Raw genomic sequence first — 15,980 nt, forward strand, 5'->3', positions numbered from 1 at the left:
AAATGGAACTCCTAGACATGCAGGGAAGAAACTTTGAGCTCCAAGCAAAGCTTGATAAAGCACTAGAAAAACTAGTGCTGAAGGACAAAAAGAATCAGGAGCTGCAAGTAAAGCTTGATGAAAGACCGCACACAAATGAAGAGTTTCTTCAAGAAAAAAGGCTACAGGAGATAAAACAGAAGGAAATGGATTTAAAGCTCCAGGACATGGAGAAACACAACAAAGGCTTGCAAATCAAGCTTAATGAAGCTCTGCAAAAAAAATTAAGAACTCCTCCAAGAAAAATAACAACAGGACATGAAGCAGTGCAAACTCCAAGGCATGGAGGAAAAATACAAAGCGCTTCAGGTAAAGCTTGATAAAACACTGAACAAAAATAAAGAGTTGCTTCAAGAACAAAAGCAACAAGAAATTAAACAGAAACAAACGGACTGCAAGCTTGAAGACGTGCAGGAAAAATACACAGCGCTGAAAATAAAACTTGATAAAGCCAGAGGTGGGACCAAGTCATTGTTTTGCAAGTCTCAAGTAAGTCTCAAGTCTTTATCCTCAAGTCTCAAGTCAAGTCTCAAGTAATGTCAGGCAAGTCAGAGTCGAGTCTCAAGTCACTGGTGTAAAAGTCCGAGTAAAGTCACAAGTCTGAAATTTTGAATTTCAAGTCCTTTCGAGTCTTTAAAAAGAAAAAAACGAAAAAATAATGTTGCAGTTATGCTAAATGTAAATATTAGACCATGTAATTTTTAAATCTGTGTTTTTCTCAACACATGACAAAATAGTGAACGTAGAAAATATACACAAATTGTGAAATTGCACCTCTTTAAAATGCAGCTCAATTAAACCTAGCTCCAAGGATAATTTTCACCGACAGTTCTGAGATAAGCTGCATGTTATTCTTGGATGCGGTTGTAGGACCGGTGTCGTGCCAAAGTAGGTATCCCCGACAGAATTTGTTTCCCCTGTGCTGGGAGCATGCAGGAAGTACTGATGTTTTCATTTTGTGAAAAATTAGTATCGTTACATTACCATTCAGTTTGAGGGTTACAACAGAAAATTATATATTTATTGCTCACGGGGTATCAGATGGGATTATTTTAATAAACCATAAACATTTTGGCTAATAACTATTTTTATTCTCCTGTAACTTTATTATATAAAGAGCTAAATCCTCCAAAGTTTCAGGAGAAATGCGTCATAATAAGAAGTGTTTGTGAACGAAAAATCAGCAATGTGGGATACTGTTTGTCCGTGATTTACACAGGGGGAACAAATTGTGGCAGGACCAGCCTGATATTATTTGTATCCCACTATAACTTCGTTGTATAAAGAGCTAAGATCTCAAAAATGTCAGGAGTAGTCAGTCATTATAAGAAGTGTTTGTAAACTAAAAATCAACAATGTGGGATACTGTTTGTCCGTGATTTGGACAGTCCAGCGTGTGCTCCCGACGCAGGGGAAACAAATTCTGTCGGGGATACCTAGTTTGGCACGATAGTAACTTCAGGTCACTGCAACAAGCCCAGGTACAGTTTACCGACGGATGGGTGCAGGACCTTGAAATGCACCGTGTAGAACGAAAGACCATCGTACGTATCATAAGTTTACCAGTCTCACAAATCGTCTTCATAAATACACAATCGTTAACCGTTTATTAATAGGACCTTTAAGCTCAACGGTAATTAATTAGCAGTGGAAATAATTTCTGGTACGCGTTACAGAAATGTAGCAGTGACAACAATACTGTATGCTGTAATCGTACTGGACAATTAGTGATACAAAAAACCTGTTTTATCCTGTCAATAAAAGTATATGTTTTTGTCAATGTACCAAAATAACAGAAGCGAAATGCAATATTGTGTCAGGACAATTCACTATTTATGCACAACAAACAAAGGAGCGACAATTTCTGTTCAGCGCCAGACTTGCTTGTAACCTATATCACCAATTATGTTATGAAAATGACGCATTAACTACAACAGCAGACTGACCTTTGTGTAAATGCTTGGAGCAGACTAACCTGTGAGCTGGAGGGTTCTGGGACGTTATATTTGGTCTTTGAATGGCTGCAATCCAGGCCACCCGTCGCCTCTTTGTTACTTCGGAAACATGGCTCGAACAATTTCTCTTCAACGACGTAATCCGATAACAATCGATCTCTTTACCCGTCGGCTTCCCGTGGCTGTCATGCGACCGGCTATTGCAGTTAATAATACAACAGCTTCTTGCCATTTTTGTGTTTCTTTTTTATCGCTGTGATTTCAATTGAAAGCCTGCGTGCGCTCGTACCTCTTGCCACGAGTTCCCAGAATCCTTTGCGGTTTTACCCCTGAATGACGTCACATTTTCAATCTCTATATAATATGCATGTTAAATTTTATATTTGGGGTGAAATATCAAGTCTTTTCAAGTAAACCGGTTCAAGTCCAATTCAAGTCCCAGGTCATTGGTGTAAAAGTCCAAGTCAAGTCACAAGTCTTAGAACATTTTTTCAAGTCAAGTCTAAAGTCATAAAATTAATGACTCGAGTCTGACTCGAGTCCAAGTCATGTGACTCGAGTCCACACCTCTGGTTGTTTATGATCAGTAAAAAATAAAACAAACAGTGGGACACAGAGTTTTCTTAAAAATAAACACATGAAAAAAGTCTTTGGTATATTATCTTAATTGCCTCTAGATGCTCCCAGGGCTAGGACTCAGCTATCTCCAGCATGGACTGCAGGATGGAAGCAACAACAATAAAGAGGATGATAGAGAGGAGGAAGGCTCTGTGGATGACCTGCAGCTCAATGAGGCCAGTTTGGACAGCAAGGATTAGCAAGGTGATCCCTTCAGTCATCCCCCTGCACAGAGAGGAAGCAACCTATTATGCTACAATATAGTCTTTGTGCCAGCGAGGCTTGTACTTGACGCGTGGCAGTCTTCTGGCAGTAGGTGAGCCAGTCTGAGTGTGGTGCAGCCTAGCAGTGTCAGCGTTCTTTTCAGTCACTGGGCGACAGCGTGCTAGATGAGTGGCATTCCAACTCTTTCCATCACTCAGCAAGAAGGCATTCAAGCCTTTGGCTTTTGTTACTGTTACAGGAGGGGTAAATCTGGGATGTCCTTTGGGAACATGGTGGGGTTTCCTTATCCTCACACTCTCTCCTGGTAGAAAAGAAGGTTTCCGTGCGTGACGCCTACCATCAGTGTAACGTTGCATTTTCAACTGATATTTCCGAACTGAGTGATGTGCAACGTATCCAGTGGAGACACAGCAGGAGGCAAAGGGAGTACATCCAGTATAGTACACATCTTCCTGCCACACAGGAGTTCTTAGGGAGAGGGAAGTAGAGGGAAGTAGTTGCATGCGGTGTTGCACAGTAAACTTGAAGCCAATCCAGCACAGTCGCCTTCCATGGTTTCGACTGCTGGATTGATGTCTGGATACAGGTGCGGAGGGCACGATGAAACCGTTCGATTGCTCCGTTTGCAGCTGGGTAGTAGACAGATGTTCTGCTGTGGGAGATGCCTCTATTCTGGAGGAATGAGGTGAACATTACAGAGGTGAACTGTGCACCATTGTCAGTTATGATGTTCTCTGGGTTGCCATGACGACTAAAGACAGATGAGAGGAACTGAATGACATCATCAGTAGTAGCATAAGGTGAAAAGGCAAGCTCAGGCCATTTGGAGTAGTAGTCAGTCAATGTTATGACGTATCTACAAGCAGGTATTGCAGTATCAAAAGGCCCAACAATGTCAAGACCAAGTTTTTTCCACGGTCCATCAGGCAGTGGGACGGGTTGGAGAGGAGCAGGATTAGTATGTGCAGTTTTGTCATTGGACTGGCAAAGGAGGCATGAGGTTATGGCAGACTGAACTTGCGAGTCCATTTTTGGCCACCAGTAGAGATCTCTTAATCTTTGTTTTGTGCGCACAATGGTGACTTTCATGTGCCAGTGCAATCAGTTTAGGTCTCACTGAAAGTGGTGCAATGAGCCTTGAGCCTCTGAGAACATAATCACTTAGGGTTGAGAGTTCATTACGGATTTTGTAGTAAGGTGCAAGCGTGACATCAAGTGCTTTGATTGAGGCAGGCCAGCCACTTTGTATTTGTGAACGCAAAGCAACCAGTTCAGGGCAAGTTGAACAGGCAGAGTCAAAGCCCGCAACTGGAAGTGAGGACATGGCAGCAGAAACTTGGGCTACCATTTCATGATCTGAATCTGATGTGGAATGGGAAGAAACAGGCAGGGGCAGGCGAGAGAGACAGTCAGCTGTATAGTTCTGAGAACCTGGGCGGCAAATAACATCATAGTCAAAACACAGGAGGCGGGCAGACCAGCGGGCGATGCGCATGCCAACCCTATTAAACCCTTTGGTGCTCAGCAGCGTTGTCAGAGCTTGGTGGTCTGTCCGCAGAGTGAAACGTCGGCCCCACAAATACGTTCTCCATTTCTCTGCAGCCCACACACAAGCATAAGCTTCTTTTTCAACAGTTGAGTACTTTTGATCTGTTGCAGGCAGTGTGCGGGAAGCAAACGCCACAGGTTTTTCTGTGCCATCAGGTTGCACTTGAGCAAATACAGCACCAAGCCCATAGTCACTTGCATCAGTAGAGATCACAACACGCAAGGCAGGGTCAAACAGTGCCAGTGCAGGACTATTCACCAGGAGTTTTTTTACTTCTTCAAAGCTCGCTTGTGCACCTGAAGTCCATGTGAAAGTGTTCTTGTCGTTAGCACAGGCACACATAGGGGCTACAACAGTTGCAAAGTTTGGCAAAACTTGGAGTACCATGACACCAAGTCCAAGAAGGATCTCAAACTGAGGGAACTGGGGAGGATTAAAGGGGCAGCACAGCAGCGTTTTGGAAAACAGTGTAAAGGCTTTTCAGGAAGCTTTTAGGACGCTGTGAAAATACTGAATTTGAATAGTGGAGGCTAGAAGTAGTGAATGTATCCTTCCTCTCTATCATTAGATGGAGAGAGTGTACAAAGGCCGGCATAGTGGGTCTGTGGCCACTCTTGCTTGCACTTTTGCGTGTCCGTCAGCCAGCTGTGGAGAAGAGCAAAGTTTTTACATGCAAAGAGCTGAAGTGAAAAGCAGTGTTCCAAACAATGAAATGTGTCCACTCTTTGTGCTTTTCATGCAGTAATGTTTGATGTTTGAAGCAATTTCTGCTGTTGTCCCATTCCCGGTGAAATCCGCTGTCCCTCCAATCCCGATCCTCTTGCAAAGCAATCAGCATTTGTCAGACGCATCAGTCATTGGCGGTACTCAGACAGGATCCTGGATGACTACACGTCTGGGGTGGCTAAGAGAGCAATTGAAGGATGCCATGTTTACTGAATATGTGCCTAATTTTGTCAGGACATAGCTGGGTCCATTGCTTCTGCGTGCTCTATTTTCACAAGCAAAGGCCTGGCTCTTTCTCCTGGCACCTTCTCAGGTGAACTCCATGCCGTGGCTTCTTCTCAAATCAACGTCTGGACTGCCGCAAAACAGCTGACCGTTGTCGACAGGATTCGAACCTGTGCGGGGAGACCCCAATGGATTTCGAGTCCATCGCCTTGACCGCTCGGCCACAACAACCACATTTGGTTTTGGAGCTACATACTTGAAAGACATACGTCTTCCAAGTCCTACGCCACACGTCTTTCAAGTAGGATGTGCACAACAACGGCCACGCTGGATTGTAAATGCGGTAGCTGCATGACTTTGGTGAGAAAGCTTGTGGTTTTGCAGTTCCGTGAGATCGGTGCAGCACAGCTGCGGTTGAAGCTAGCTGGCTGACATTAGCTTGCTTGTTTGCATGAACAGTAACACACACAGCTGATGATTTTGCCACCGCAAAGAGCTGATCAGTACATGGTTAGTAAAATGTTATCTTCATTCCAAACATTCAGCACAATATTTAAAGTGGGACTGGGTGTCTTTATGAAGAAGTAGCGTGTCCAATCCCAGTGTCATGTAAGAAGGTATATGTATGAAGTGATGAGAACTCAAAGCCTGTGTGAACAGTGTCTTTCCACAGCAAACGGTAGCAGCGAGGCCGATGAAGAATGCACCTGGCCTGACATTGTAAGCCTTTGCAGAAAGAGCGGAGAACGTTTTTACTGTAAAACAGTACGCAGCCCACATGCTTGAACAGCACTGCAAGAAGCAACTGCGATGGCCGGGAATCGAACCCAGGTCAACTGCTTGGAAGGCAGCTATGCTCGCCACTATACCACCATCGCTGTGAAAAACTGCAACATCACTGAGTCATTGTCCGGCTTATGAAGCTTTCAGGACAATTAACAAGGTGGGCATTGTGATTACTCGCTTGTCAGGTTCTAAACTGGTCAAAAGGTAGATCACTAAAAAGACTAGTGCTCTCATGCAACTGCACATTTAATCTCATCAGCAAAGCTTCTTTGCTACTCAAGTGTGGCCTCTCACGCATTTAAACTCTTGTGTGATTTTTAGCACCTTGAGAGTCGCAATGGTCACGCGAGTTCTTCAGGTCACAGCAGACAAGGTGCGAATAGGTGTGAATCTGTCTTGGGACGAATCTGGGACGAGGACGTCTTTGGCTCCTCTCTCTAGTTATTGGACTTTGGCAAAAAGGTTTCACGCTTAATTAAAAAATGAGAGCAAGTGTCTGTGTCCCGAATACAAAGTGGGAGCTGGTTCCACAGAGAGGGGCCTGAAAAGTGATGGCTCTGCCTTCCATTGTACTTTTAAATCCCCTCGGAAGACAGCAGTCTGAGAGCAAAGCACTCTGTTGGGATGATATGGCACTGTGAGATCTTGTAGACAAAATTGGGGGTGATTATTCAAGACCTTGTGTGTGTGAGGGCAAGTATTTGGATTTTTATTTGGGATTTAATTGGGAGCCAATGAAGAGAGAAGTCCATATGGGGGAAATATACTCTCTCCTTCCAGTCCCTGACTGTGCTCTGGATGCAGCGTTTTGGAAAATAGTGTAAAGGCTTTTCAGGAAGCTTTTAGGACACTGTGAAAATACTCAATTTGAATAGTGGAGGCTAGAAGTAGTGAATGTATCCTTCCTCTCTATCATTAGATGGAGAGAGTGTACAAAGGCCGGCATAGTGGGTGTACCAGAGCAGGGCTGTGTGTAAAGCACAGCCAGGCAGCTGAACACTGTATTGTTCTCTATTTTGTCCTCTTTGAGCGCGAGACAAGCCACCACAGCTGGCAACACCTGTCAGTGAACACATTCAGGATGAAGATGGGAAGTGAGGAAGAACTGCTGTCAGTGCTGGAAGAGCTCGACCCCCTCCCCATCACTGCGCAGTCTCAGCAGCCCTCACCCACCCCTGCCTCTCCTGTAGATGCCTCTCAAACTGCATCAGTTCAACCCCGAGTTGAATTATTCCAAGACCGAGATGAGCCCATCTGTTTTGCTGAAATCCAAGAAGACATGTGGTCAGTGCTTGACTACCTCCCCGTCTCTCAGCAGTCTAATGTGCTCTCCTCTCCTCATTCACACAACTACTCGACTCCTAAACAAAATCTCATCTGTCCTGCTGATTCCCCTCCATCCAAACTGGCGTCCTCCCCTGTTGCATTCACTGAATTGCCGTCAACAACCCCCATCTTTTGCCAACTAATGAAAAACAATAATTTCACTATAGACGATTGGACCGATTTCAATTGAATTAAACTGTTACTCCTGTTATTTCAACATCTGTCTTTGTGTAAATAAATGAAAAAACAAACAAAAGATGCTTCTGTCATAAGTTACAGCAGGATGAAACAACCTTCATGTAGTTCTTGTTTTTAACACTGCAAACCTTCTTTAGTTCTTTTGTTTCCTTTCATATTCAGCACACATCTGTCAGTGTCCACTAACTGTCAGGGAAAAGCCAGATAAAAACACTGTGGGGTCTTTTGGGACACGTGCTCGTTGGGTTTACTCATAGATATCAGAAATGATCTGTTCTGTATTCAAAGGATACACGAAGGACGTTTGTATTAAATGCAATATAGCGACTGATCATATGCTGCTTTCTTTGGGGGCTTTTCACCACCATGTTACACAAATCCAGTTTCTAACTGAAAAGAAAATCCTTCACCATTTTCTAATCAAATTCCCTGGTTTCCCATGTCAGAGATGTCATGGCTGATAGGATCATCGCATATTGAGCTCAAAGCTAAACTCTTGTGTAGGGCCTCTTTCCATGTTGCACCATTCATTTTAAAAAGTCCTGGTAACAAGAGACAGAGGTGACTTGATGTATTACAGTTACTTCCCAATTTACAGAAATGATGTGACTTCTGACATTTTCCTAGCAGGAAATGTGCTACTGTGGGACACTGAAAGAATAAACAGCAAGGCACGTTTTGTTTTAATAACTTTTCTTTACTTCATTTGTTTGAACTATGTTTACCTTACAAAATCTTATACTGTATATAATGTTTTATGTTTAATTCATGTCAATGTCAGCTCGTGTTTACTCGGGTGAGCAGTACCGGCCCACAAAGAGAATGCTCTTGGTGGGTTTATGTCGGATGAAGAAGATGAAGTGATGATCAAAGAACATTTCAAAGCCCACACTGAGAAGTTGTTCAGAAAAAGAAGTTGAACCTGACCAAGATGAAATCCAAAATTGGGAATTAATTGTTTTATTGTATTATTTTTAATGTCACATATGGTGCTGTGTAATCCGTGTATGTATTATGTGTCTCTGCTGATGTGTTTCATGCCTCACTTTCATTTTACTGTAATTAGGCTAGTTTTAAGTTTCTTGAGTATTCTGATAAGGATACTGTGTAGTATGATTTGCAAATGAAGAGGAATCAATTAGTCTTAAATTAATTGACTAAGAGAAATGAAGCGTTGGAAGAATGTTATGTTGATGACTATGAGGTTTCTGGGGTTTATTCAATAGAGCAACAACTGTGTGGGATCTTTATACAAATTCTTATATTCTATTTAGAGCTTGCTTTAAAGTATGTTAGCAAAAAAACAGCGCACGCATTCGTTTTCACGATTTTTGTTCTTCTTTAGTCATTGGGTCTTTTTAGGTGGTACCTCCAGGTACCACAAGGGGGGATGTGGTGGATTTTTGTGTGATATGTATAACTATACACTATATATCTATGTGCACTGAACATATATATTTTAACTTTCATGTAGAGTCTTAAGCACAAGACATTTTGCTTCACCATGGTTTATTAAGGTGGTGCAGTAACAGGGCAGTTAATGCTGCTGAGAGTTCTCCTGCATAACTCGCTCTCCAGCTAACTAACCTTCCCTAACGTCTTTCATGCAGCACATGTCTGTATCTATTTTTTCTACTCTTTTACAGAGCATCTTTTTGAGTGTCTTGATTTTAATTTGATCTAAAAGGGTTGGATCTCCACATCGTTGGTGGAAGAAGATTATCAGGATGGCTTCAAAATTTGCGACTACAGCCCCTCTTCTGTGGAACCAGCTTCCAGTTTGGATTCGGGAGACAGACACTATCTCTACTTTCAAGATTAGGCTTAAAACTTTCCTCTTTGCTAAAGCATATAGTTAGGGCTGGACCAGGTGACCTTGAATCCTCCCTTAGTTATGCTGCAATAGATGTAGGCTGCCGGGGATTCCCATGATGCATTGAGTTTTTCCTTTCCAGTCACCTTTCTCACTCAGTATGAGTTAACTGCATTGAATCATATCTGTTATTAACCTCTGTCTCTCTTCCACAGCATGTCTTTTATCCTGTTTTCCTTCTCTTACCCCAACCGGTTGCAGCAGATGGCCCCGCCCCTCCCTGAGCCTGGTTCTGCTGGAGGTTTCTTCCTGTTAAAAGGGAGTTTTTCCTTCCCACTGTCGCCCAAGTGCTTGCTCATAGGGGGTCATATGATTGTTGGGTTGTTCTCTGTATCTATGAAGCACCTTGAGGCGACTTTTGTTGTGATTTGGCGCTATATAAATAAAATTGAATTGAATTGAATTGTGTTAACTTGTGTAGTTACACAAGTTACACAGGCAGAATGCCATGTGAACACTGTCTCCAGGTGGAAAACAGAATGAGCGATACACCTGCTGTCAGGCCTGTAGGGTTTCTCCCTGTGATGTTCTTCTCTGTCTTGTGGTTGACATTTTTTTTTTTTTTACTGCCACAAATAATTTGTGGGGCGTCTTATTGTGACACCTGATTGTTGTAGTATTTTTAAAATGGCTGTGCAAAAAAATAAAAATAAGAACCCCAGATGCATTGCCTGCATTTTTAGATGAATAGTTGTATATAACTTTATTATTTACAAAATTTTTGTTTAATTTTAATTTAAAAAAATTACCACTTATATTTGCATTTCAAGTTATGAAAATAATTTACTAAACATGTCTGTGGTTTTTATAGTAAAGAGAAAATATAACTACTACTAGGGTTTTATGTGTTTGTGTGATTTCAGACCAGTTGTTTTAATAACTGTAAATTTGGACGTGTGAGGTTGTGCTGAAAAGAATGATACCAAGAAAGACAAGGTAAAAAAAACAACAACAATCAAAAGCAGCCAAAAATGGCCAATTATATTTTGGACCTCAGAATATTGACCCAACAAATCATGAAAAATGAGGTTTCAATAATTGTTTGTGACAGTGCAGCTTTCTGGCAGTAGTAGTAGTCAGTACAATTTGATTTTTTTCTAACAAAAACAGTATGAAACTTAAGTTAGACTTGTGTTTGGAAATGAGCCCCCGCCCAGTGTTGTGTAGCTTTCTGGATTTTATACTTATTGGTTACATATTTATTTATTATACAGGCTATACAGTACACACATTTTATGTAACTGAAATGTTTAATTATGTGGGCTATAGAAAATAATTAAGTTATAGACCATATTTATATGAAACATATGCTTAATGTATATTAATCATATGTAACACCTGCATATGTCTTTAAAACAAGGCTTTGATTTTGCCACCCCATTTGATTTCCATGCCAGCCTGGAAAAATTTCTCTAGATCCGCCCCTGGACCTGTCCTGGACCAGCAACACCAAATCAGTGACTAAAAGAGCTCAGCAGCGACTGCATTTTAAGAGACGACTGAAGAAGGTGCACATCCCCAAACCCATCTTTAATACTTTCTACAGAGGTACCATGCAGAGCATCCTAACCCGCTGCATCACAGTCTGGTATGAAAACTGTCATGCGTCCAATCGCAGAGCCCTCCAGAGGATTGTGTGGACCGCACAGCGTGTTATTGGCAGCTCTCTACCCAGTCTACAGGATATTTACACCTCACTGGGAAAGCCACTAGCATCATGGCTGACCCGCATCACCCTTCCCATCAACTGTTTACCACACTTCCCTCCAGAAGACGACTGCGTCATCAGGAGCAGGTCGGCAAGATTGTGCAATAGCATTTTCCCCCAAAGCAGTTTGGCTCCTGAACACCATGGTTCCCTCCTCCGCACTGAAAACTTCTCCACACACTTCTTGGACTACATAATACTCTCCTCTAATTATTATTACTATTATGATGTGAACATTTTGTGCACTTAAATCTTACTGTGCTAATGACCCCTGCATCAGCACCTTGTTTGGAATAGCAGTGGAGAAGACATAGATTCAATGCTGCAGACGTCTGAGCAAAGAAAGCTTCTAGAAGAGTAAAGACTAGCTAGAAGAATGAAGATTCACAGAGTAAATGTGAAAATTCATCACAGGGCTCTATGCACTTGATTAACTGACCATGAGCAAGTTTGCTAGTCTGGAGCATTCAGATCCACCACAAAGACTGTTCAGTGCTCACAGAAACTGCACAATACCCAAGAGCTGCATCTGAGCCTCTACAGGCCTTAAACAGCATGTTAATGTTCAAGACAGTTTAATTAGAAAAAGACAAAACAAGTATGGTTGGTCTGGAAGGGCCGCCAGGAGAAAGCTTCTTGTCTCTAAAGAGAACACAACAACTCAGTTGAGGTTTGCAAATTTGCCCTTGAAAGCTTCTGGAGCAACATATTTTTAAAAGATGAGACTAAAGTGGAGGTTTGGTCATAATGCACAGCAGTAACTTCAGCAAAAATCAAACACAGCACAAACACCTCAAATCCACTGTCAAGTACGCTGGTTCAATTGTGGTGATTTGAGCTTGTTCTGCAGACACAAGCAATAAGCACCTTGCAGTCCACGAACTCCTCTGTATGCCAAAGTTTTCTAGAGTCAAATGTGAGGCCGTCTGTCCAACAGCTAAAGCTTCTCCTAAATTAGGCCATGCAACAGGATAATGAGCCCAAGCACAGCAGCAAATCTACTGCATGGAAGTCCAGACCTCAACCTGACAGAAATGCTGTGTATAAAGAAATGCTTGCAAATGTTGATGAATTGAAGTTATTGCTGCTAACTGCTGCTTCTGTAACCGACTCAATCATAGAATGATTATGATATTGAAAAAGACAAATGCCTGAATCCTAAATTGTGGATATCCTTTTGTTGTGATCTAAAATGTAACACTAAATGTGATTAAAACACTAAAAATCTGGACTCTTGGGCTCAACAACTGCAAGGATCACCAGCCCGAGGAAAACACAAAATACACATGACCCCGTGACAAAGACAATTCATTCTTGAATGAAGACATTGATCTGACTTTTTAAAATTTTGCCAATTGTGTTTATTATTAAATTATTGAGGAAATAGAAAGGGGGGGAGGGGTTGTAAAGAAGAAGGTAAAGGAAAGGGATAGAAAGGAGGAAAGAGATAGAGGAGAGAAAACCCCAACAATCCCCTCTGAGCAAGCACTAGGTGCGACAGTGGATAGGAAAAACTCCCTTTAAAGGAAGAAACCTATGACAGAACCAGGCTCTAGAGGGGGCAGTCAACTGTCGGGACTGGTTGGGGGGTGAGGGTGAAAAGAGAGAGGGGGGGGGGGGGGGGGGGGGGGAGATGGGACAGGTGATAGGAGTTAAAGGGAGACAGGGGAGGGAGAGGTGTCAGGAGAGAAAGGGAGAGAAAGAGAGAGGAGAGGTGAAAATTAAGATGGAACAGACGAGGTGACATTAGCAGTAGAAAAAGTAGAAAAAGTAGAAAAAGCAGGAGTGTCCCTCCTCCAGAAGAAGCAGAAGCGTTTTTTCTTCTTTTCCATGAGCTTTTCCACGAGCACTTTTTTCTCTAGGATGAGGGTTCTCAACTGATCGATTGTTTCTGCATTCTCCTGCTCAAGTCTCTTGCATGTTTTCTCCACTTCTTCTAATTTGGCTTGTTTGTCTTCGAGCCTTTCTTTCATTTCTTTAGATGTTGCCTCCTGCATTAGCTTTGCCTCGTGCAGCTCTGTATAACTCTGTTGTAATTTGTTGTGCGTGTCTTCCAACTGCTGACTTCTGCTCTCGATTTCTTGAAGTGAACACTGCAGGTCTTCGTTTGTTTTCTCTAGTTGTTGCTTTAGCACCTGCATCTCAGTGTTTTTGCACTTCACGTTGTCTGAAAGTTCCTCGACTTCTGTGTTTTTTCTCAGCATGTCATTGAGCTTACTCTGCATCTCTGAGCATTGGTTTTGCAGTTTTTCCTTTTCCTCTTCCAGTTCAGTTGTTTTGTAGTTCAGTTTGTTATAAAGTTCTTGCAGGTTTTGGTTTTTCCTCTCAAAGTCCTGGAGAATTTCTTTGTCTTCTTTCTGCTTTATTTCCTGTTGTTCTTGGTCTTGAAGCAGCTCTTGATATTTGTGCAGTGTTTCATCAAGCTTTACCTGCAGCGCTCCGTATTGTTCCTGCACACCTTGGAGTTGGCACTGCGTGTCTCTCTGGTCCAGTTTTTCTTTCTCTTCAAGGATTTCTTTATTCTTTTGCAGAGCTTCATCAAGCATTACTTGCGAGCCTTCGTTGTGTTTCTCGATGTTCTGAAGTTTGCAATCCAGATGTTTCTGTTTCATGTCTTGCTGTTCTTTCTCTTGAAGGAAATCTTTATTTCTTTGCAGTGCTTTATCAAGTTTTATTTTCAGCGCTGTGTATTTTTCCTGCACGTCTTCAAGCTTGCAGTCCGTTTGTTTCTGTTTAATTTCTTGTTGCTTTTGTTCTTGAAGCAACTCTTTATTTTTGTTCAGTGTTTTATCAAGCTTTACCTGAAGCGCTTTGTATTTTTCCTCCATGCCTTGGAGTTTGCACTGCTTCATGTCCTGTTGTTATTTTTCTTGGAGGAGTTCTTTCATTTTTTTGCAGAGCTTCATTAAGCTTGATTTGCAAGCCTTTGTTGTGTTTCTCCAGGTCCTGGAGCTTGAAATCCATTTCCTTCTGTTTTATCTGCTGTAGCCTTTTTTCTTGAAGAAACTCTTCATTTGTGTGCGGTCTTTCATCAAGCTTTACTTGCAGCTCCTGATTCTTTTTGTCCTTCAGCACTAGTTTTTCTAGTGCTTTATCAAGCTTTGCTTGGAGCTCAAAGTTTCTTCCCTGCATGTCTAGGAGTTCCATTTCTTTCAACTTTTGAATATCTTCCTTTTCTAGAAGCTGGTTGAATGATTTGTCTACTTGATCAGGAAGTTGAATTTTGTCTTCCTGATCACAAAGAGGAGAGTTGGGCTTTACTGTTTTTTTCTGTTTTCTCTGAGACATGTTTGAATCTGTAAACTGTCACTCTGTTTATGTCTGAATTAACTAATTTTAAGAAACTGTTGCAATTACCTGGACTGCCTCAGCCCAGGTGATGTAACATTAGCAGACAGAGGGTTTGATGTTGCAGAATCTTTGGAGCTGTGCCATGCTGAACTGAAGAGCCCAGCTTTCACCAAAAGGAAGAACTAACTGGGCCCTAGATTGCCCAATCAAATCTCTTAATGCCACCTGCCCTCTCCTACATTAACTGTGGGCTCACCTTGTAGAACAGAGTTGAGTGTGGAAGAAATGGCAAAAATATGGAGCTGAAAAGCTGAGAGAGAAAAAGAAATGATAAATAAATCAATGTGTCAAATTAACTGACATGTTAGCTGGTGGAGTGCCCACTGCATTATATATATATCATCTCTTTTTTATAATAAATAATCAAAAACTTTATTTAAACTAAGATTTTAAAAAATATGTGCCGTGATTGATGTGCTCTCAGACATGTGCTTCAATCCACACACAAATACAAAACAATCTGACCACACGTACAACTGTTTCACAAACTCTATAAAGCATTCACACTCCAATGGATGCATCAGAAAGCAGCTTGGGATTACAATCTTGTCCAAGGATATTTCGCCTGCAGACTGGAGCAGCCAGGGATCAAACCAGAAAACTTTCTGATCAAAAGCTGACTTGTACTAAATGCTGAACGGCAGCCAACCCATTTTAGCCATTTAATGAATGTGCCATTTAATCTTGGCTGCAGCCAAGATTAAATGGCACATTCATTAATTACAGAGTTACGGATTGTTACATGGAACTCAAAAGAAATAATGAACCCATCTCGTGTCCTGTGTCTTCTATAGCTGTCTGTACTTTTACTTCCAAAGTTCATCAGCAAACAGTTTGCAGGCCTCTAATTATCAGGCTGTACTCAAGCGCTTGAATTCAACCTAAAAGCTGTGCTGTCATACAGAACCAAGTACCCTCCGCGGAAACTATAGCTAATGTCACAACTGGATCTGATGAGACAACATCAGTTTGTTTGTTTTGCTTTCATAACAAATAGTTTGAGCCATATACAAATACAGAAGTGACAAAAGGAAACATATTTACAATCCAAAGTCAGACTAACAGTTTTCAGTAGCACAGTCTTTTATTTACAGTCTGCTTCTCCTGGTGGTAAACCTCTATCACATGTTTGGATTAAAAATTAGGCCTATATAGCTGCTGGTTCCAGTTTAAGCAATATGTTAAAAATACTAAATTCTTCATTGATTTGAGCTGTGGGGTTTGCTATACACTGGCAGAAAATTGTAGAGTAAATGGTGAAAACGAACAAACCAAATAACAAGATCCTTGAATTCCATCTTTTTTATTAACAGAAACTCCAACAAATTTATGCCCAATTGATGATGTTTGGGACATGAAAAGTCCAGTCCAGCAGGTGGCGGTAATGCGCCTTAAAGCTTT

At 41.7% G+C, this 15,980-nt stretch overlaps 2 non-coding genes across 2 annotated transcripts; both read right to left on the minus strand.

The window, feature by feature from the left end:
* Window positions 1–5,486: 5,486 nt before the first annotated feature.
* trnas-cga (transfer RNA serine (anticodon CGA)) lies at window positions 5,487–5,568 on the minus strand. Its single transcript has one exon. It is a non-coding gene; the product is annotated as a tRNA-Ser (tRNA).
* Window positions 5,569–6,143: 575 nt separating this feature from the next.
* trnag-ucc (transfer RNA glycine (anticodon UCC)) lies at window positions 6,144–6,215 on the minus strand. Its single transcript has one exon. It is a non-coding gene; the product is annotated as a tRNA-Gly (tRNA).
* Window positions 6,216–15,980: the final 9,765 nt, after the last annotated feature.

This window comes from Rhamphochromis longiceps, linkage group LG9 (genome assembly GCF_057381845.1).
Source record: "Rhamphochromis longiceps isolate RC_006_pf linkage group LG9, R_longiceps_female_GT1.1, whole genome shotgun sequence".
In the NCBI taxonomy this organism is placed as follows: Eukaryota; Metazoa; Chordata; class Actinopteri; order Cichliformes; family Cichlidae; genus Rhamphochromis; species Rhamphochromis longiceps.